The sequence below is a fragment of the Nyctibius grandis genome, chromosome 2 (assembly GCF_013368605.1).
Source record: "Nyctibius grandis isolate bNycGra1 chromosome 2, bNycGra1.pri, whole genome shotgun sequence".
Classification (NCBI taxonomy): Eukaryota; Metazoa; Chordata; class Aves; order Nyctibiiformes; family Nyctibiidae; genus Nyctibius; species Nyctibius grandis.
The window spans coordinates 4,221,426-4,245,153 of NC_090659.1; the positions used below are offsets into that span (position 1 = coordinate 4,221,426).

The window sequence follows — 23,728 nt, forward strand, 5'->3', positions numbered from 1 at the left end:
ATACTGGTCTGCATTTTACTAAGTTATTTAGTTATTTCTAAACATATGCAGTTGTAAAATGGGGAGGAAGTCAACAGGCCATTCTTCAGCTTCTAGGCATGTCAAGGAAGCCTATTACAGCATTTCTTATTAGCATTGTGTAACTACCCATTTAATTCATAGAATCATAGAATGGTTTCGGTTGGAAGGGACCTTAAAGATGATCTAGTTCCAACCCCCCTACCACAGGCAGGGACACCTTCCACTAGACCAGGTTGCTCAAAGCCCCATCCAACCTGGCCTTAAACACTGCCAGGGAGGGGGCAGCCACAGCTTCTCTGGGCAACCTGTTCCAGTGTCTCACCGCCCTCACAGTAAAAAATTTCTTCCTAATATCTAATCTAAATCTACCCTCTCTCAGTTTAAGACCATTCCCTCTCATCCTATCGCTACATGCACTTGTAAAAACTCCCTCTCCAGCTTTCCTGCTGGTCACACTGCTTTTGATGCAGCCCAGGATACGGTTGGCCTTCTGGGCTGCACGCGCACATTGCCAGCTCATGTTGAGCTTCTCATCAACCATCACCCCCAAGTCCTTCTCCTCAGGGCTGCTCTCAATCCATTCTCTGCCCAGCCTGTATTTGTGCTTGGGATTGCCCTGACCCACATGCAGGACCTTGCACTTGGCCTTGTTGAATTTCATGCGGTTTGCACAGGCCCAACTCTCAAACCTGTCAAGGTCCCTCTGGATGGCATCCCTTCCCTCCAGCGTGTCGAGCACACCACACAGCTTGGTGTCGTTGCCAAACTTGCTGAGGGCGCGCTCAATCCCACTGTCCATGTCGCCGACAAAGATGTTAAACAGGACCGGTCCCAATACCGACCCCTGAGGAATGCCACTTGTCACTGGTGTCCACTTGGACATCAAGCCGTTGACCGTAACTCTTTGGAGTGTGACCATCCAGCCAATTCTTTATCCACCAAGTGGTCCATCCATCAAGTCTATGTCTCTCCAATTTAGAGACAAAGATGTCGTGTGGGACAGTATCAAATGCTTTGCACAAGTCCAGGTAGGTGATATCAGCTGCTCTTCCCCTATCCACCAATGCTGTAACCCCATCGTAGAAGGCCACCGAATTTGTCAGGCACGATTTGCCCTTAGTCAAGCCATGTTGGCTGTCACCAATCACCTCCTTGATTTCCGTGTGCCTCAGTATAGTTCCCAGGAGGATCTGCTCCATGATCTCGCCAGCCACAGAGGTGAGACTGACTGGCCTGTAGTTCCCCAGATCTTCCTTTTTTTCCCTTCTTGAAAGTGGGAGTTATGTTTCCCCTTTTCCAGTCAGTGGGACCTTCGCCAGACTGCCACGACTTCTCAAAAATGATGAATAGCGGCTTAGCAACTTCATCCACCAGTTCCCTCAGGACCCGTGGATGCACCTCATCAGGTCCCATGGACTTGTGCACCTTCAGGTTCCTTAGATGGTCTCCAACCTGATCTTCTCCTACAGTGGGCAGTTCTTCCTTCTCCCAGTCCCTGTCTTTGCCTTCTGCGACTTGGGTGGTGAGACTAGAGCACTTGCCAGTGAAGACTGAGGCAAAAAAGTCATTGAGTACTTCAGCCTTCTTCATATTCCAGGTAACCAGGTCTCCCATTTCCTTCTGGGGAGGGTCCACATTTTCCCTAGTCTTCCTTTTATCACTGACATACCTATAGAAGCTTTTCTTGTTGCCCTTGATGTCCCTGGGCAGATTTAATTCTATCAGGGCTTCAGCTTTCCGAACATGCTCCCTGGCTGCTCGGACAATTTCCCTGTATTCCTCCCAGGCTACCTGCCCTTGCTTCCACCCTCTGTAGGCTTCCTTCTTGTGCCTGAGTTTATCCAGGAGCTCCTTGTTCATCCATGCAGGCCTCCTGGCATTTTTGCCTGACTTCTCTTTGTTGGGATTCTATATTTCTGTTCTGATTCTATCTTTTATTAATTTTTGAGTGCTTGACTGTGCAGCTATAAAATTTTGTTTTGCAGAATTTTCAGTTTATTATGCAATGTAAAAAAAAATATTCCTTTAGCAGGTGTACTGCAGTTTCCCTTGGCTTTAGGATCAGATAGATAGGTGCTGAATTGCCTTGTTAAACTGGGACTTCATTCCCTATGCTAATCTGAAAAGCTCTTGGCCCTGTCTTGTAGCTCACACTAGAGTAAGTCAACAGCATTTCTGCTCATGTTTTTGTAGTACTGTCCCATCAGTGAGACATGCCACATGGACTAGCCTACCTGCTTGTCAAAAGCTCATCTCTGCATTGTGTTGCTTTGTGTCGTAGATGTGCTAATGCTAGGTATTTCCAGCTAAAACAGACACTTTATACCCCATAAATTATTTGTTAAAAGCAATGAATTTCCTGGACTAAGTTTTTTATCAGAAAGATTGAAAAACTTTCTGGGATCCCTTTAGTCTCTTGATCAAATTGCCTTTGTTTATGGTACAGTAACGTTATAATAAGAGGAGATATAGAAAAAAGAGAGCAAATAGAAAGATACACCTAACAGCTGTGACTAACAAAAGGAATATATTTCATTCTATAGTATTGCTTCTGAAATTTGCTCAGTTCATAGAATAAAGGGGGAGGGAAACACACCACAATACACAGTGAATTTTTAAATGAAATTAATGCACACTGTGTGTGCAGACTCTTTTCAAAGTCTTTCCTAAATGGGAGCTGCCAAAGGTTCATAAAACTGTCATGCTCGTAAATTATTTAGTAGATCTGCTACAATCTTCTTGAAAAATATACTGGGATCCATAGCTTTAGTAATTTGTTGTGTTTTTAATATCTGTTTGCTTCTTTCCAATTGCATATAGAACATTTGGCCTCATCACACATAAAACCATAAGCAACATCTGCTTCTTAATTAGGAAAGGATAATGAGGGGGGGTTGTAGATGTTTTTGGCACTAACTGTCCTCCACAGAATAATAATATCGCATTGCTATGTGTAGGTGACAGAATCATCTATAGTGTAATTTCACATGCAGAGGATACTGTGTTAAATACTGTAATGTCAGCAGGAGTTCTTTTGGATTTCCCCCCTCTCAGAGCTTTACCTTTAAATCCCTATTGGTAATCAGGAGAAAAAGTTTGTTACAGGACCATGAGTCAGCCAGAACTTTAGGTAAACGTGTAGTTCTTGCTTTGCACGTTAGGCTTAGTCAATGACTTTATGAATTGTACCAACCTCTTCTTATCTCTAGGAAGTTCTTCCCTTCCTCTCTGAGGTTTGGCTGCCTGCTCCTCAGTACGCATCTTTCCAGCTCAACATGAGCTTCTCAAGGCTGTCTCTTGCCTGCCACATCTTACCTTCTCCCAACACGTCTCTCCCTGAGCAGAGTCAGTAGCACCTCAAGCCGAGGGGCCTCCATCAGAAGTAAAACTGCAGGTAACAGAGCCCCTCTCCCAGGGCTTTCACTTCACTTTTCCACAAGAAACAATTGTAAACAAAAATAATGAAAAAACAAAATATCTGTCATATGGGTTTGCTGCCTCTTCCCTGTATCATCTTCTAAAAAGACCTACTATTACTACTTCTCAGAATCACAGAATCACAGAATCACTCAGGTTGGAAGAGACCTCTGGGATCGAGTCCAACCATTGCCCTGACACCACCATGTCAACTAGACCATGGCACTAAGTGCCATGTCCAGTCTTTTCTTAAACACATCCAGAGATGGTGACTCCACCACCTCCCTGGGCAGCCCATTCCAATGTCTAATAAACCTTTCTGAGAAGAAATTCTTCCTAATGTCCAACCTGAACCTCCCCTGGTGAAGCTTGAGGCTGTGTCCTCTTGTCCTATCGCTAGTTGCCCGGGAGAAGAGGCCAACTCCCACTTCACTACAACCTCCCTTCAGGTAGTTGTAGACTGCAATAAGGTCACCTCTGAGCCTCCTCTTCTCCAGGCTAAACAACCCCAGCTCCCTCAGACGTTCCTCGGAGGTCAGACCCTCCAGACCCTTCACCAGCTTGGTCGCCCTCCTCTGGACACGCTCCAACACCTCAACATCTTTCTTGAAGTGCGGGGCCCAGAACTGGACACAGTATTCAAGGTGCGGCCTCACCAGTGCCGAGTACAGAGGGACGATCACTTCCCCAGACCAGCTGGCTATACTGTTCCTAATATAGGCCAGGATGCCATTGGCCTTCTTGGCCACCTGGCTCCTGACTGAACAGCTAAGAAAAATGCTCAGAGAGCAGAACAGTGAAGCTCTGTATCTTTCTTCAGGCATGCTTTTTCTCAGGCTATACCTGAAGGGAGAGCCAAGTCCTAATTAAAAGTATATTATAGGTTCAGTTATAGGAACCTACTCATTTTAATATAATTTTTATTATATTTACTTAAGATAGCAAAATTATATAAGAAATTGCTTACTGGCTTCCTTGACAAGATATTTTTTTCTATGTGGGAACGTTTGTCACAGTGGAAGTCTCAGAGAAGGCAGCAGAAGCCTATTTGACTCTCTGTGGTGTGATACCTTTTGGAGCCCGCTACTCCATCCATCTGCCATTAATTGACCTATATTTTTTTCCATGCCCTACGTATGCAGTCACATCAGAAATCCTCTTTCACTGCTGCAGATGTTATGTTTTGGTACTTTCCCCCACAGATAAGGTACACAAGTGAAAATATTTGACACATGGACACCTTCTTTCCAAGTGTGTGTTATGTCCCAAGGAAATTCCTCAATTCCTGCTGGTTTCCCAGTTGTACGAGGGCAGGGACTGTTGCTGGGGATAGCTTTTGTCCTTTTGCATGTGACTTTTCTTTTTATTTAGTATCCCTACCAGTGCTAGCGTGGAACCTCAGGGCAATGGTAGCAAGCTCTACGTGATTCTTGACAACACATTTAGACAAGGTTCCTTTGGCTACCCTGCAAGCCTTTCTGTGTTACAAAACAGTTGGCCAAATGCTGTGTTTGCTGCTTCTTTTTTTAAAGTCCATGCAACTGTCAGTTCAGCTTTGCCTTTGACCAGATGTTGTGAAATCAAGCTGTTATATGATTGATTCCCAAGATCTCCTCAGAGTTGCAGATTGCAATGCAACAAGCTGCATCTTCTCTGTGCTGAGGTACCTGTTTCAAGTCCTGTGTATACCGCGCTGGAGTTGAAAGTCTTGTGTATTACAAGGTTTTTAGATAAAAGCAGGAAAAAGACTCTTGCTGTCACATTTTTTCACTTAGCTTTCCACATGAATAATGCTGTAGTGCTCTCAAGTTTTAAACATGGAAACATAAGGATTTGAAATTGTTACAGGGGCAACATAACACCATCCTGCATACCACAAATATGACATAATACTGGGGCTTTTCAACATCGTCTTGAGTTTTTTATTTAGGTTTCTGTCTGTGGTGTACTGTATTGTCCTGGGCTTTTTGCACAGACTTGTTTCTAATCAATAGTAAAATGTATTTGTATTGGCCACCTATATATCAACTGATGCTCTTTGGTAATATATGCAGTAAAAAAAATGTATAAAACACACAAAGTCATAAGTAAAGATTGATGTGACATACTGAAGATTTGTTAAAATATAAGATGACTCGGGCTTTAAAAGTTCTGCTCAGAAGGTCTATCCCGTTAGGAGGAATAGCAACACTGCACCTCCAGTTTGTGTGTACAAATTTAATTACAGCAGACACACAGGCTGGGCTCCACAAACTGTTAGCATCTCACTTGTAAGCACATGTGATTTTACTCTGAGTTATCTTTGGGAAGAATCAACGCTTGGAATAATCAGGGGACTGAAATGCTGATGCTTTTTTTTCCCCTAGTTCGTGTAACAGTAAGCAAACTTTAAAAACATGTCCCTTAAAAGATCCCTTCCAAAACTACTTGTTAAAAAAATAGTGAACTTTTGCAATTTGAGTCATAATTGTTTCATGGAGGACAAGGCTGAGACAAGCATTTATGAGGAACCTGCCTATCTCCACCTAGATCTTATTCTATTATTAGAGATGTGTATTTTGGGAGATTTTCTGGGGGAAAAAGCTATTTTTCATAGTTAATATGCACACAACTCTTCCTGGTAGCTGTGCAACCCCAGCTTTATAGTCCATGTAAACAGCACCTCAAAACTGTTAAGCATTCCTGTAGGTTTCATAAGCGTCACAATTTTTTATTTGCAGTTGCTGTGTTGCTAATGTGTCCATGGAGCTAGTTGTTTATTGCTCATGAACAATTTCTTCATGTATGCACGTGTATTCTCTTCTTTATGTTAGAGTGCTTCAAAATAACAAATCCCAGTTTTCTGTCCTATTAGGTTTTTTATAGGCCAATATCTTTCAGTAACATAACTGAAGTTGGTAAGACCTCATGAGGATTCTGGGAGGGTTACTCACAGACTTAGGAGCTGTCATGATCAGCTTATTTCTACCCAGGTACTAAATATAATTTCACGGGTTTTCCCACTTCTAAGTATAAATACTTCTACCTACCTCTTTGTTTATAAGAAAATGTGCATCTTGTCACAACAGGCAAAACTACAAAAGAATCTTCAAACAAGAAAATATTTCATGATGAGGCATGGAAAGCACAAGGATTTTTCCCCTTTCCCTAATTTTGCCTTTTTCACTTTTGCTTCCTGCTTTGCATTAGCTTATCAAAAGTATAGAGCTATAGACAGAGGAGGTGAGGGGATTAAATGATTTTACTGATTACTTATACAGGATCGTGACACTGTAGATAAAGTAAACCATGATGTTTATCCTAGAAATGGACCAAATGCCGTGTGTTCATTGGAACATCTGTGAATTTGGCTCGATGACAAGTCCCAGAGCAACACATTAAAGCCAACGTTTTGTTCCTGCAGCTTAGTAGTGGTGATGTGAGTTTAATCAAATTAATGGTAAGAGGAACAAAATTTCATAAAAAATAAAAAAACATAAATGCAGGCCTAAAATATGAGACTGAATTTTCATTATGAAAGTTAACATGCAGGCTGAATAACAAAAAAAGAGAAAGTTATTATTAGCTTGCTTTCTGACCTTTTGAGCTAATCTGAAAAAAGAAAATGGAACAGATTGTGTGTTCTTAGAGGTTAAATGTCTTTCTGCTGGTTTTGTAGTGTTTGCAATGATCAGAGGTAGGAAATCAACACCATTGTACTTTGGGAGATGCACCACAGTGTTGCAATGGTTTGATTTATTATAGTGAATATGATTCATTCTTTAACAGTCTAGAGATTTATACATGTTACTGTTGCTTAATAACTTTAGCAATATTTCTCAATTGTATATGGAATATAATGCTAGGACTGGTAAGTATTATAAAGATTGCTTCAAGGTGGAATTGTTAGAGACCTTTCCTTACATCCCATACTTCGTCCATTCCCAGTGAGGTGCGTACTGTGACAATAATTTTCTTTTTTCTGCACCAAAACAGACCTGGTTCCTCTTTCTCTATAATTATTTCATTCTTACAAATCTATATGTTGGTTTTTACTTAAGTGAACAGACTGCAAAGGAGAAAGTTGTCTATATAAACATTCGTAGCAGTTGACTATTAATTTTGTTCTTCTGTTTTTATAAGTACAAAATCTATCGCAAAGCTCTTCTCCACTGTGAGATAAGACATAGCCCAGGAAACCAACAACTGCAAAGGCTGGAACTTTGTCTCAGAGGTTCTTGCTCTTTTACCTTGCAGTTTTACCCATCATAAATCATTTACAGCCTGTTTTCAGTAACAGTGAGCATCTAGAAATCTAGTTATTGCCAGTGGGAGTTGCAGGTATTCAGCATATTTGACAGTCCTCAACCTCTGTCTCTGTTCTTCCTACTTTTAAATGGAGACAGTAGCTTCTTCAGAGAGTTGCCATGAGAATAATTAGTCATGAGCTGTAAAGTACTCTGAAGAGCAAAACGGCTAAGCAGTGTTATTGCACCATTTTAATGTGTAACCAATTTCAGCAAAATCAGCTCTTGTTTTTTGGAAATACTTATAAAATATGAAGTGTGGAAAACAACTTTTCATAATTTGACTACAGTGCTTGGAAAAATCATTATTGGTCAGCGTATCTCAAACAAATGCTTCATAGGTTTTTGTGTAATTGTGAAGACAATTGGGGAACAATACAAAAACAAACTTGTTTTTCTGACTCAAGATTTCTGTATGGTACATTTGCTGTGATTACCATGAATCTAAAGAAGGCAGTTTCAACCCTGAGCTTTTTAACCCTCAAATGCCAAAATAAACAAAATAATTTAAATGTCCTCATGCTTATTTTTGGTAGATATTTTTGATGCAGCAGCAAATGCCCATAGCCCATTGCTGAAAATCTTAAACAACTGATAGATTTTGAAGCACTTTAAAAAGGCCAAATGTGCAATAAAATATCATGGCTTTACTCCATGGACACCCTGTTTGTGTATATTGCAAAAAGCAATACACACAAAAAAAACTGATCAGTCCATTGCTTCCATTAATTCTATATAGCTGTGAGAAGTTGAAGACTCATTTTTCCCATATTCTTGTTTGTTTGTTTGTTTATCTGAGTTCCAAACTGTGGATGAAATGGGGAGGGAGGGCTAGAACGGCCAAGAGTGTGTCATCAACAATTCCATTTAGACAAATGAGATCATGATCACTCCAGCATCCAAAGGGAACCTGGAGTGGAAAGCACAAGCTTCTGAAAAAGAGAGTTTGGGGAAAGTGAGGGAACATCTATTTGTGGATAGCTAGAAAGCTAGTTGCAATTGCATCTCCTCTGTAAACAGAGAAAGCAAAAGGAAAAGGAGTGAGATACTGCCACTAAGAATAATGCCTAAAACCATGGAACAAGAGATAAAGATGTTGGATTGAATCCTGTGACCCCAGAGAGATTAAGACTGGAGATGTATTTTTTTTTCAGCCAACATAAATCAGCAGAAGCAGTAGTAGATACACTTAAAAGCCAAAGATCTCTAACACCCACTTGTATTTTAGAAACAGCAAAAGTTCCCTAATTAAAGATCACTTGTAGCACATCACATCCATCCCTCTGTTTTGCTATGAATATTTAATCCAGGCACTAAAATCTGAGGGCCCAGTGAACAACTCAAGTACACAGCATTGATGTGACAACCAAGAATGAAGGGCTTCCTTTCTGAGTGCTACATCTTATCCCAGGAAGAAAACAGTGCATTTGTATGTCTGATTTTTCCTTTTAATTGTTTTTTATGTTGTCAGTGATTGTGTGATTGGGAATGGGGGGTGTTGCAGTGTTTTTTTTATGTTAGGCTGAGTTATGCCAAAAGTGCAGCCCAATCTACCTTTCATTAGTCATAAGAATACATGCTGTGGAGATATCGATGTCCTAGCCATGGGAGAAGTTTCAGAGAGTATGCCAGGAGGTGTGGAAATTTGTTAAGGAGGATAGATGGCTCATCTATATCAATTCCCCAGAGCACATTCTTCGAGTTGTAATTAGTGAGCTCTCTCATACCTGGAATAAATCAAGTAGTGTTCTGGAAATTGCTGATAAGGGATGGTGGCTTCTTTTCTGTGTTGTTTTTGGTGGTGTTAAATCACTGGACACTGAGTTTACCTGACAAGTTTTTCATCTTGATACCACTTTTTTTACCAGGTGTGATACCCATCCTTTGCAAGATTTAAGTTTGTTCTTCAGTTCTTTCACCAAACTAAAGGGACACTATGGGTTGTTGGGAATTACTGAGAATGATCACCAGTCCGCCCTGGAAATATTCCAGTCTGAACTGAAACAAGCAATGGAGGGATGCATGTGCTATAAAATATACCCCACTTTGTTATGAGTGTGAAAATAGGTTGTGTTTTGATTAGATTCTGGCTCTTGAAGTGATAGGAATTTCTGGTTTTGAAGATAGGCTTGAACTTTAGCACTTTATACAGAAGATCTTAAAAATAAGGAATCAAAATCGTGCATTAGTATTCCATAACTTCATACTTCATTGAAATCAAAACCAGTTGGCCTTATTTGCTTAAGTATACAAGGTCATAATCCAGAAGTCAAGGGGAGCAAATTTATAAACCAAAGAGTAAATTGTCAACTATCTATAGACAAAAGAGAAAAATGCTTTTTCCTAAAATGTCATTAAGTTCTGCTGAATGCTTTTGATTGCCTCTCTCTTCCCCAATGCTGTTACCTTGAAGAGTTTACCTTCAGATGCTGCAGGCACAGCTGTGCTGGTAGCTGCCTGTTGGAATGCATATTGCTTTGTTGTCCACCAGAAGAGCTTTGGAAATCCATTTCCTCTCTATATATGAACATATACGTATATTCATTTTTCAGTACATAAATGTAACTGAGATGATTAAAAAAAAAGAAAAAGTCAGTGCACGTGCTTCCTTATAGCACAAAAAGGGCCTTCCTGCAGAAGTTGCACCCACATATTTTGCAAGCTGGCCATGTGAACACGACTGCCATGTATCTGTGCCTTAAGGCAGGAGTTTAGCCAGCTTTGCCATAACTTAGCAAGATGCATATGCTTAATTTGCATGAAGCGTGAATGCTAAAAATTATTTAAATGCATGGCGCTCAATGAATTTGTGGTTAAAAAAAAAGATGTGTCATTTTCCAATCTACCTCTGCTAAATTAAGATTTTTAAATTAAAAAAAAAAAAACAAAACTCCTCATTTTTCATTATTCTGAACTAGGTAGATATTTTAGTGAAATAAACACACTGGCTCTTTTTATCTGTAGAGTCACTCTAAAAGGTCAAAACAAGTTTCAGCTACTTTGATGAAGCTTTTTGGTGAATTCATGAAGGTAATGCAAAAGTCGCCACTGCTTAGAGGGTATATAGCGATCTATATAAATTACTATTCCAAGATAAACCACAGCTGGTCTACCACCAGTGGCAAGTCTGATGTCAGAGAATAATCACATCTCTCATTATGCCATGTATCTTCTTACCTTTGTATTACACTATTCTGTTAAACAAAGTACCCCTGAGGGCTGTTTATCCCTAGATAATAGTCTCTACTCTTAAGTACTGCTTCATCAAAATGTTTCTTTCTGATGATGTCTTACTGTAATATATCATGAAAGTGACAACTAATATATTATATAATAAAGTAAAATATCCCCTGAGCAAGGTACAGGGATGATAAATTATGTTAATATGTTATTCCCATTATATTATCATCAGTCAGATGATGATTTAGTATGATGCATCATCAGAAAAAGATAATCTAATAGTGTATTACTCAAAACTTTATGCCATCTGGGGAACACAAGGAGTAAATTCAACTGACTTATAGGACAAAAGGTATACCAGTGCCACAATTCATGAACAGCCTAAATTAAAATATATCAAGATATAGAAAAGAAGTACAAAAGTCTAGGAAGTGCAATACTAAGAAATGTCGCTATTGTAAAGGTCAGAAGCAGATTCTCAGTGTTTGTAAATGACCATTACACTAGTATAAGCACTATATATTAAATTGGCATTGCCATTAGTATGACTGGAGCTACCATCATAAGCATCAGTCAATGCTTTGTCCCGGTAAGCCAGTGATGATACTGAAATAGAAACTAGCTTGACGTTCAATGCCCTTTATTCAGATAGTTGACAGAGATATAGTTGAACATGGATATCTGCAGGAAGGCTCAACCACATTTCTGTGCCAAACTGTTAATCATCAAACAGATGGTTGTCCTATTATTCAACAATTTGCATGCTGCCACGCTGCAGTGATCTATGGACGATACCAGTATGTCACTAAACCAAATAGAAATATCAGAGGAACTTTGTGGGGAAGCAGCCCCTAACTTGGACTGAAAGCTACTCTCGTGTGTTCATTTCTTTGTAATTTTTTGGTGATTTGCTTCATCCATGTTTGTGCAGTTATTGTATGATAACACTGTGTTGTAACTTCTGCTGTAACAGGATACCTTCCTTGGTCAGAGGATAGGGAAAAATTTATTTCACAAGAAGCCAATGAATGAAGCTCTATGGAATAGGGCTCAATTAGATACATCAACTGCATTTTCATGCTACAGTTATCCTAGTTCTCAGGCCATCTTCTGCAGCCTCAATAGCATAATTTCTGATCTTCTCGGAGTCTCCCCATGGCGCCTTCACAGTACCTCCATCTTCTTGCTGGGCTGCACCAGTTTCGCTTCCTCGGTAAAGCTTAGATCCCTCCCATGTTCCTGTGGCCTCATACAATATCAAATGACTGATAAGCTCCTTCCACGTCCCTATACCTATCTCCCCAGTAGCCCAAATGTTTGCCTAGTTTGCCAGCTGGGCAAGTGGCAGTGTGTTGTGCCTGACATTGTGCAGCCTGATTGGCCACCAAGCCACTGCCTTCTAGCTGTCTGGTCCAGAAGAAGGGCTGCATACTGAGCTCTTCTGCCTTTCCGTCAGGAGAAATACTGTGATGTCTCTGTTTTGCTTAGATACTGTTTTTCATTAAATGTGTGGGCAATCAGGAAGGGATCAGGTGCCTAGATGTAGAGGTCCAGTGCCCTCTGAGATACCATGGGCAACCTGAGATTTCTGCAGAGGACTGGCAGACACAAGACAGTGGGAGACCTGCATTTTCCTAAAATGACAGCTAGCAAGCAAGTGACAGTGCTTAAAGGGACAGGAGACACCATGTTTTGGCAATCTGATCTAGGCTTTCATGTCTTTCCCATCTCTACCTTTCTGTCATCCACGCTGCTTGAAATGGCCAGCGGTTCAAAGCTTCTAGCCTGGGGCTGGCTGACAGACAGACAGATATGCCGGCAGCGCAGCTGCGGCTCGTACACTTCATTTCTTTGGAAAACCAGCAGGGTGGCACTGGGAGCATTTTGGTCTAGCACAGGAGAAACGGCTGTTACCGTCCTCTGCTGAGCCTCACTGCCAACCCTGGCCTCAGCCAAGCCGTTCCTTGCCTTTGTCCCACGCTGTCCCCAGATGGGAAGGCAGAAGATGGTGCCCAGGATTAGACAGGTCCCTGGCCCCTGTCGTGCTTCTTGACCCATGACCCTGGACTCAGCTGCTTTGCCTTCATCAGCATCTGTTCTCCCAGCTTCCCTGTGATATATAAAAAAATATTTTAATGCAGTATGTGGGCTCACTTAGAGACATGAAACTTGCATGCTTCCCAACAGCCGGGGAATACTTATATTACCTTTTTTTTTCCTAAGTGAAATTATTTATTGGTGATGAAAGATATGAGACCAAAATCTTTACAAGATAGTGTCATCCCTCCATGGAGCAAACATAAGACCTCTACACACTCACCCAGTAGCCAGCCCCCACTCTCCCAGGGCAGAACTTTTACAGATATCAGCCTGCCCGTTTATCTCCTTCGTGCTCGGTCCTTTTTCTGTTGCTAAAACTTACTAACAGTAGAACTATTTAGTTCCTTTTGTCAAAGGGTTTAGTCATAAAGGATATCTATAAACGTTGGGGTCCTGTACAGAGACATAGAAATGTAGTCACAGAATCAACAACAAAAACCAAATGTCTTGTGATCCTTCAGATAGCCATCTACAATTACGCTGTCTCACATCAAAGAACACCTCACTTCAGGTGCCTTTCTTTAAATTTAACTTTTTAATTTTCTCTAACTTTCTTTCCTCCAAAATGGTGATAACATGTTCATCATCCACTTTTCTCCAGTTACACTATTATACCATGTGTTTATATTTTTACCTGCAAGTGAACTGAGATCACAGGAAGGAAATAATGATCAAAGTCAGACAGCTGCAATGCTTTTGAGCTCAGTAGCATGTCTCCAAAATGCAAGCAAGTAGCAAATTCCAAGGAAGACTACAATAAGAGAGTGCACATGCAATGATGCGTTCTCAGTTTTGGTTATTGAGCTTTTAGCAGTCTATGGCTCAAAGACAACTTTAAATCAGAGGTAGGCTTTATATATAATATCTTTCACAAATATTCCTTCTGTAAGTTTATCTAGTTACTTTTTGGGGATGTTTGTATTTTTAGAGTCCACAACATCCCATAGCAATGTCTCCTTGTAAAACAAAAACAAAATGTTTTTTGTTGATGTTTTTAATCTGCTACTTGCCACTTACATTTGAATGCACCCTGGTTCTATACTCTCTACCTATTATCTATCTGCTCCATTATATTCAGAGCTGTGTAGACCTTTTTTAGTTTCTTTTATTCTATACCTTTGAACACCCATCCTGTCTTTTTCTATAGGTCTGTTAGTTTCAGTGTATCCTTTTGGGATGGGGGATCAAGACTGCAAGCAGTAAGCAATGTGCAGGAATTCACATTCCAACAGGTTTCAACAGTGCCATGCTTTTTTTCTTTTCCTGATCATTTCTATCATTTAATTTCATTTTTTTCCCTTTAATCTGCTTTTGAGCATGGAGTTGATAATGTTATAGAGCCTTCTATCTGTTGTAACCACAAGATCTGTCTTGAGCAATGATAGCTTAATACACAGTCCTGTTATTTTTTATGTAAAGTTAGGAGCATTTTATTCTGTGTGCATCACTATGACATTGAACTTTGTGCCATTCATCACTTGGCAACTCAGTATCATAAGATTCTTTAGCAAATTTTTGTGGTCAATCATCATCTTTACTACCATGCATACCAATTTTACCTATTTGCTGTCCAGCCTGTATTGTAGATTCTTTCTACATACACTGCCAGCAGGATATGATCATTGGTCCCTGGGGGATGCCACTCTAAAAACTGACCTTTTCTTTCTGACTGTTTGTCTCCTATCTTTTGACCAGTTACTTATCCATGAATTGACTGAAACTTAAAAGAACTGGCAAACTCTATCAGGATAAAATGAGAAGTGACCTCACAAAAAATGTGAGCAGAACATTTAATTCATCAGTTACTAAGATAATTAGTTCTCCTCTGCACGTCCCGATACAGCTGGGATGAAAACTGAAGCAATGGTACTTGCAGACTAGCTCAGCCTCATGATAATTCTGATCATCATCATCTGTGTATCTGTGTGTGGCACTGTAACTCTCAGAAGAAAAGCCTGATTTTTGTGCTGTTTCTGACTCATTTCTAGAATAAAGTTTTGAAGAAGTCTTAGGTAAATAAAATGTAGTGTACCCCAGAGCAAGCTGTATATGAATTCAGTATCTAGGTTCCTATGTTCTCTCTAGTACAGCATCCCAAAAAATCGAATATGAAAAGGTATACTGGAGACAGTACCATAGCCTATATGGTGTTAATCTTGCATTTAAATCCCTTTCACTTTGTCCTCAATTTTCAAGTTGCCATATGCTTCTGAGTTTTTATTGGCCACTTCTAATTGCATGGTGCGGAAGGAATTATGGCAGGGGTTCAGGGACAAGGCAGTAAAGTATGAATGATCTGGGCATTATGACAGCACAGGGAGAGGCCACGTGATTATGGAAACATGGGAACTGTTTGCTGTGCATGTCAACTAGATATGCATGTGGAAATTACTAGCTGTGAAATAGTTAATGACATGAAGTGTTCAAGCAGCACATGGTAACAGTTTACTTTTGATCCAATAATAAACAGTTCATGAAACCCAGGGCGAGTCAGGGGCATCATTTCAGAGACCAGTCTTAGTTGATGCTTTTGAGAAAGCATAGCGCCTAGTAACATCTTTTTTTTTTCAATGGACTTGTTTTTAGAGAAATATTTGTATTCAGTAACTCAGTTCTGCTGTAAGAATGGACCTTGTGGCAAATTCCTGTGTTATGGAGTTGTGCAATGTAAGGCATCCTTCACATAAGCATCTCAGAACAAATCCCTTTCACCTTTTCCATTGACTTCAGTAGGACTACTTGTGTAAGCAAAGTGGAGAGGCTCTGGATGTGAAGATTGAAGGACTCTGTAGGAGTAACTTTCAAGAAATTGGTTACAGCTGTATTGTGAGCTGTGCTGACACAGCTGGCAGATAGCTTGAAATTGATGCTATTGAAAAGAGAGAGATCTTTGCCAGAAATATTAGTTTCAAGAAAAATGACATTTTCTCCTATCATTACTGTCAAGTAGTGCTATAGTTTCTAAACTGGATTTGGTAGAGATGCATGGTTCTGATATTTAATTTCGGAAAAGAAAAGATTTCTCTGTTATTGAGGGCCAAGCACCCAATACTGTAAAATTCACTGGTGCATTCTTAATCCTAGGGAGACGCAGAGTCCCAGTCTCTAAAATGTTATGAGGTTCTTTATCCCTGCCAGTCTCACCATTACCTTTTGAAAGACAAGTCTCAAAGAGGTTTTGCAAAATACTTGTGCTTGTCTTTGTACAATTGTCTCGTTCTTACCAGGGCTCTGAGGACACAACCAGTCCTTACTGGCCTGCCTGGCCGCCCCTGGGACTTCCCCCCACCCCTGCTCATGGGGCCAGGGCCCCATTTCAGTTCACCCTGGGGCCCCAGCTCCAGTGACATTGCAGCTGGCCAGCCCCAGCCCTGTTGGATTGGAGTTGTTTGGATTTGCTGGGTTCACCTTGGCCTTGGCTTGCTACCTTGCCTTCACCTGATGCTCACAGGACCGTCAATACTGCCCATTGTCATCACCACCCTGCTCTGCTCATCCCCCCAGGCACTGTGGGGTGCACCCTGTCCACGTGGGCATCGTCCAGCCTGCGTGATAGCTGCTCTCGGCTCCCCTACCCTTACGGAGCTTCCCTGCTCTTGCTGCTCTTGACAGCTCTAGCTGTCTGCAGTGATGTTTAAAGCAGTTAACTTCTGAAAGTTGAATCTCTTTTTTTCTCTTTTCTGTCTTTCCCTTCTTCCTCTTCGGTTTCTCTCCCCTTCCTCTTCCAAAAAAGGTGCAGTGAGCTTTCAGCTTTGGAGGAGTGGGACCTCTGCCCATTTTCAACCATGGACCCCTTTTTCTAGATCTCTGAACGAACTACTTTGTTCATTTAAAAACTAAACAAATATATGTTCTTAAAATAAAAAGGTAAAACTCTTGGGTCTTTGAGTGAGCACCTTGTAGATGAAGGCATCATGGCTAACAAGAAAAGATGTCTGTAGTCCACTGAGGTACACAAACAAGAGACAATGGTATCAACCACTTGTATTTGGCAGTTTGCTGTATCTTTGTCGTTGTATAAAGTTCTTTAAATTGCACTGTCAAGAAAACATGAATGCAGGACAGATGTAAGTGGTCAGAAATATTCACTACCATTTCACTTACATGGATTTTGAGGGTCAAAGCTATGCATTTTTATCAGACTTTTTATTATCTTTCAACCCACGTGAAGATCAATGCCTCAGAACAGGAAAGGACTGTTGAAGTGTTTTGTTTCAAAGGAAATGCTACAACTACTAATGATGAGAATCCCAGCTGTTTTAGAGAGCGTTCCTGATTTCATAATTCTTTAATTTTTAGCAAAGTAATATTTTAATTCTTTAATTTTTGAACTAAAAGACAATAGGGTAGGATATATCTGTGTTTCTGGAGTTTTTGCTTGTATGTATACCACTAATCAATTCATCTTACTGTCATCGAAATTGGGAATAAAACTCCTTAACGCCAGGTTTTAGCATTAACGAGCAGGCATTACTTTATTCGGCCGAGAGACATGGGGGATCACTCCACCTGACATGTCCACCAAGGTACAAAAGCACGCTCATTATATACATTATAGAAAAATGAATATTCATACAATTCTGAGAAGAGCCCGCCTATTCCAAGAAACCTTATGCATATGCTAATACATTATGTAATGTCTTTGCACTTGTGTACTAAATTGGGGAAGGGGTCTTGAGTGGTCTCTGGGGGTCGTAATCTCCTCCTAGTTATGCTGTCTGCTGTGTGACCCCACTTTTGCGCCAGCGTGGTTGAGGCCTTTTTGTTGACACGTGCAGGTGGCTCCAAGGAGAAGATCTTATTCTGGTTCTTACAGGATTTATCTCTTCTCCTGGCACCAGAGCTGTGAATCAAGTCATTTAAGACACTACAAAGATGTTGTTCACAGTCTTGTGTATCTTTGGCCCTTCTTTGTAATTAGTGAGGAATTTAATAGAGCCCTTGGATTCTCTAAGACTAAGCACAAGCAAGAGTCAGTGATAGATACAACTTTAACTGTTATCAGTCCCAGAAACAGACACTGTCTGTAAAACATGCCGTTAGCTTCAGAAAGTGCAGTTATTTTGGCTGAAAGGAAAACTACTGAAAGGAAAGTTGATTCTGTCTAAAGGTTACACAGAATAGGCCTTTTAGGGCCTACTTTGAGACCTACTTTTACTAAACCATCTGATATCATTACTGATGACCTTTAGGAAGACAAAATGACAGGCTGGGTGGAGTATTTTGGAGAAACATCCCGCTAATGTTAATGCCAGTTAACGTGAAGTGTTCCTGATGATCTGTGGACAAATGTTTCATCTTGATTGTTCTACTTCTGCCAGTATCTTAAGCGCTGCTTCTTTCCATCCATCAAGAGCTTTCTCCCTTTTTAAAGACACAAAAACATGTGTACCATAGGAGTTAATATTCGCTAAAATGACATATTGTCAAAATCATAAATACCTTGTTCTAAAAACTGGATAGCTAACTTTGGGGGGTGGAAATCAAGTTCCACATATTTAACTTTAGCATTGTTAATAAAGATATTTGAAAGAAAATTAACATTTTCCCAGAGATTAAAAGAAAATCCAGTCTTTTTGAAAATCAGGGGGTTTTGTTTGTTTCAGTTCTGAGGGAAATGAAAGATTAGTAGAACTGACTGGAATTGGGCATAATGAGAGCAAATTCTGAAATGCCTTTTCAGAGCAGTTTTGTTATCTTGCCATGTAGTTTCTCTGATATTCCAATAGACGCTAGAGAAGACTGTTGATAATACTGAATGGTTCTAAATTATGATTTGAGGATGCTAAATTCTGACTATTTGTAACTTTGCACATGAAAAAATTTGATTCATATGCTCAAATAAAAGCATCGCTCCAGTAAAGTGGCATAAGGCTTTTGTACAGAATGATGAATTATGTCCAATATTTAAAACTAATCCCTCGTTACTTTTGTCTCTCTTCACTCTGATGTTCTTCCCCCCACCCCCCATTTCTGTCATTTGGGGTGGAGAAAAAGACAGATACTACACCTGTGTCATAGAAAATTATTGTACGATTCACTAACATCATACATAAAGGAATAGTAACTAACAGACGCATAGGAATTACTGTGCCAGATTAGACTAATGGTGCACATAGCTCGGTACCTTTTGTCCCAGAAATAGACAGTTCTAGATGTCTGTGCATGTGGAACTGATGGGTTTGAACCTCAGCATTTAGTGTAACTGCAGCCAGCTCTGTGACAGTACCTCTGCAGTGTCTGTCAGTCAACGAAAATACAGAACAGGCTTTTCAACAGAAATAGGCATTGTTTCACATCACTGCTAGTTCTGCGACATTGCGAGTCTGATGCACTGTGTTTGCTTCTGGCTGCTTATGTGTATCGCTGTCTTTGCACATCCACTTTAATTAGCTAGCGGGGCATGCCAGAAGTTCTGGGCATCTAACAGGCTTTCTTCTTTGCTTCTGTGCCCTCTGTCATTTTTCACATCAAGCATTTTGAGTTTGCTGATACATCCCGACCTTCATCTTGGTAGAAAATACGGACCGTAGCTGCCAGTTACATTGTTCTGCTGGAGTTTTAAAATATATTTAAATATTTAATTAAAGAAACTATTAATGACTTTTATTTTTTAAAAAGACATCGACAGCCGGCTAAACATGAGCCAGCAGTGTGCCCAGGTGGCCAAGAAGGCCAATGGCATCCTGGCCTCTATTAGGAATAGTGTAGCCAGCCGGTCTAAGGAAGTGATCGTCCCTCTGTACTCGGCACTGGTGAGGCCGCACCTTGAATCCTGTGTCCAGTTGTGGGCCCCGCACTTCAAGAAAGATGTTGAGGTGTTGGAGCGAGTCGAGAGGAGGGCGACCAAGCTGGTGAAGGGTCTGGAGGGTCTGACCTACGAGGAACGGCTGAGGGAGCTGGGGGTGTTTAGCCTGGAGAAGAGGAGGCTCAGAGGTGACCTTATTGCAGTCTACAACTACCTGAAAGGGAGGTTGTAGTGAAGTGGGAGTTGGCCTCTTCTTCCGGGCAACTAGCGATAGGACAAGAGGACACAGCCTCAAGCTTCGCCAGGGGAGGTTCAGGTTGGACATGAGGAAGAATTTCTTTACAGAAAGGGTTATTAGACATTGGAATGGGCTGCCCAGGGGGTGGTGGAGTCACCATCTCCGGATGTGTTTAAGGAAAAGACTGGACATGGCACTTAGTGCCATGGTCTAGTTGACAGGGTGGTGTCAGGGCAACGGTTGGACTCGATGATCCCAGAGGTCTCTTCCAACCTGGTTGATTCTGTGATTCTGTGTGTGATTCTGTCTAACATGTAAAATTAAAAAAAAATCAAATTGGAGATGGCAATAATGCAGTTGTGGCCTGTTGGACCATATATAGTGTCAGTGTCGGTTGCCTTGCCGGGGTCTTTTCACGTAACAGATCATAAGCCCTTTTTTTGTTGTCAGCTCATAGAAGAGAGGGCATTTTGGGAAGACTGTCTCTCTCATGCATAGCTTGAGGTAAAAAATGAGGCATTCTGTAACATGTAGTTCCAATTCTGTCTTTTAAATGTGTGGTAAACTGTGCTGTTGCCAACTCTGTAGGGAAAGCAAGCATGGGTGTGGGTAGGCGAGGGGGTAGATTTCATTTCAAGGGCTGATCTCTAAACAGTTCTACAAGCTAAGCGATGTGAGCCTAATATTCTAATTCCAACGGGACTCTTGACATTGCATAGTAAAATTGCTTATTAAATTACAATCAAGAAAAAAATCAGGAGATAGGCACTATTCGGCTGGCATCATATAGAAAAAAAGGCTCAATTCTAATTATTTGAATAGCAGTGTTAGTTGTCTTCTACTATGTGAAAATAAAATTAGCCTGTCACTGATATTATTATTAATGTATGAGATGAGGCAGAAACACAATTTGGTTCCTAACACACCTTCTGCCCTTCCCCCCACCCCCCAAGAGGGAGAATAACCTAAAAGTAAAATGGGCTTGCATAAGGGCTTTCTGGTACGGGGAGCTGTGACAGATTTCATTGCTACAGTAGTAAAGTGTAGATAATTTATAAATGATCTTAATTTGAAGGTGGGGCATTGTGTAAACAGTATTGCACTTATTATTTTCAGTTAGATCAAAACATAAAAAGACGTGTCCAATATCAGTAACACTGTTTATTACCCTAATCAGAAACAGAAAATATATTTGCAGCTACTCTAGGCCTTATGTGTTCTTTTATTATGCACGAGCAGCTATTACCACTGCTCAGTCATATACGTCTCTTAAGGTAGTCATATTGCAATCTCCACCTTTTCAATGGTTTTCAATTAAATAAAAACTTTTTTTGCATAAAAAGATATTCTGCAAACATAATTAAGTACTGAAATTTACATTTTTGTGACTATAACATCTTCATACATAAGATGAATCCATTGTAAAAATGTTAGGGGTTTTGCTTCACTTTGCCATTAGAGCTAGCAGAAAAGAATTTTATTTTGCATTACAACACTGAACACATCTTATGCCCTTGATGTGAACTGCCTTGAATTTTGTTAAGACTCTGTTCTCCATTCTCATTTTCACACTCAATGAGCCACTACTGTTTCAGTCCAAAACGGATCAGTCAGTAAAGCTGTATCATGAAACTGGTTGTAGAGTCTAATCAGATTTTTTTAAAACTCGTTTATATTTAGCCAATAGTCACAAATCTAGCTGCAAGTGCTGCTCAAGATGTGACCTCTTTTTGGAGTATAACTTGGGAATATATAATCAGATTTATGAAAAGAATATACTTTAAAAAATAATTTTCCTATTATGTTATCCATATTATGTTATAGACATTAAAAGTAAAATTATAAATATTCAAATGCCTTTTATTTGCATGTATAGATTTGTGTTTTTCCTAAAAGTAGATATTTAATTATTAACAGGACTTTTCATTAAAATTCAAAAAATAATAAATTATTAATAAAACTCTCCAAATTAGAAATGTATGCTCATTATAAATTTGTTAATTCATCAGTTTGTCTTGATAAACAAAGTCTTACAGTAACACAACCATCTAAACTGGTAGACTTGCTTTTCTGTCGTCTCCTGAGATCTGTGATAAGGAAAGAAAATATGGAATTTTTCTTTTGCATCCTCCCTCGAATGCTGGTGTGGCGCTCCAGAAAGTATCTTGAGTGGATATAAAGCAAAAGGCATCAAGGGGGGATTGCTTGGTAAGACGAGGTTCAGACAGTGAGCTCTTGTGTTGGAACAAGTGTCGCACCTTCTACATCACTGGTCAGCCAGGACTGATACACTGATGATGAGGAAGGGCCTTTAGGGTTGTCAGGGCAGTGTCTCTTGTGATACGGATCAGCAGGAATGTTGTTTACTTTTTTAAAAGTGCATGTGTCCAGTTCCAAAGAAGGAGTTAAATGCCTACCACGACCCTGTGCCTTAGGCCAGGAAAATATTGATTGTCCCCAAAAATCTGCAGAAGCCAGGGATCTAAGGATGGAATTACATAAGTTTGTCAATAAAATATTTAAAAATAAAGGAATAAACCTGATCCAGCAAAAAGGATAAGGCCCGTAACTCTGTGGTGTGAGGAGATATTTTGAACTATAGTTTGCAGTTAGACCCTAAAACTGTCTGTTTCTCAGAGGACACATCCTTCTGGACGGACAGCCCAGTGTGTAGTGTACATTTGGGGCACTGAATATCTAAATCTTCCACTGCCTCAGGAAGCTTGGACTCACATATCCCACCAAAACACCATTGCAACCAGACTGTGAGATCAAACACCAAATGCTCTTATCCAGTTTGTTTAGAAGGTTAACTATTCCCTGGGGAAGAGACAAGAAATTAGGCTGGTCTTTCCTTGGAGAATGTCCTATCAGAAATCTCCATTGTCACCCTATTCCTCCATTCTCATACCCAAAAACATTTGTAATTGCTTCTCAAGTGGAAGAGCTGTACCAGGAAGGGACTAAGAGCATCATACCCTGCAGTGCTGGCTAGGGCAGGCTCAGAGATGGCAGCAGGTGTGGCGTAAGGTTCTTTGCATCTCTGACATGCCAGAGGAGTGATCTGGCCACCGGGTTATTGGATTAAGAACAGGGGGTAGGGGAGCTGCTCAGGTAAGAATACAAAATACGGTATTACCTTTACTTTACTACTGCTAAAATCAGTAGGTGGTCTGCCACTGACTTCAACCACAACTGAGCAAGCAAAGACTAAAAAAGCAGCTGCAAAAAATGTAACATACAAAGGACATCTTGGCTACTATCATAACTATCATACAACGTAAATGTTAACCATACATTTTTCATCAGCAGGTGAGACTCAGTCATGAGAAGTTAGCTTACTGGCATGTCACCACAGACACAGAGCTTTGCTTTTGAACACTTTTTGGTAGAACAAGCATCTTCTCAGTCAGTTGAAGTCAGGCCTCAACAACTCAGACAATTTTTTAATATATTCAAATTAACAGAGATTTGCATACTTGTTTTTAACTGTGGCTTCTCTTCAATTGCCAAACGGATGTTCTAGTTCATTTATTCTTTTGTTTCTGTCAGAAATACAATTATAACACCGAGCAGAATCTATTACTGCTTATTGAAAGCAACTGCTGCTAAGTGAGCTCAGCTCTACTGACTACCTCCTACCATCTAGTGGCACCTTAAGCATACTGCTCTCTCTACTTATTTAGAGAGTTATATGGAGAATGATAATACATATATATTTTTGAAAAGATAAATGTA

The 23,728-nt window shown here is 40.3% G+C and overlaps 1 protein-coding gene across 2 annotated transcripts in view; it reads left to right on the forward strand.

The window, feature by feature from the left end:
• Positions 1 to 23,728, forward strand: part of EPHA6 (EPH receptor A6) — a 524,520-nt gene that overhangs the window by 484,347 nt on the left and 16,445 nt on the right. The gene's annotated exons all lie outside the window — the stretch shown is intronic.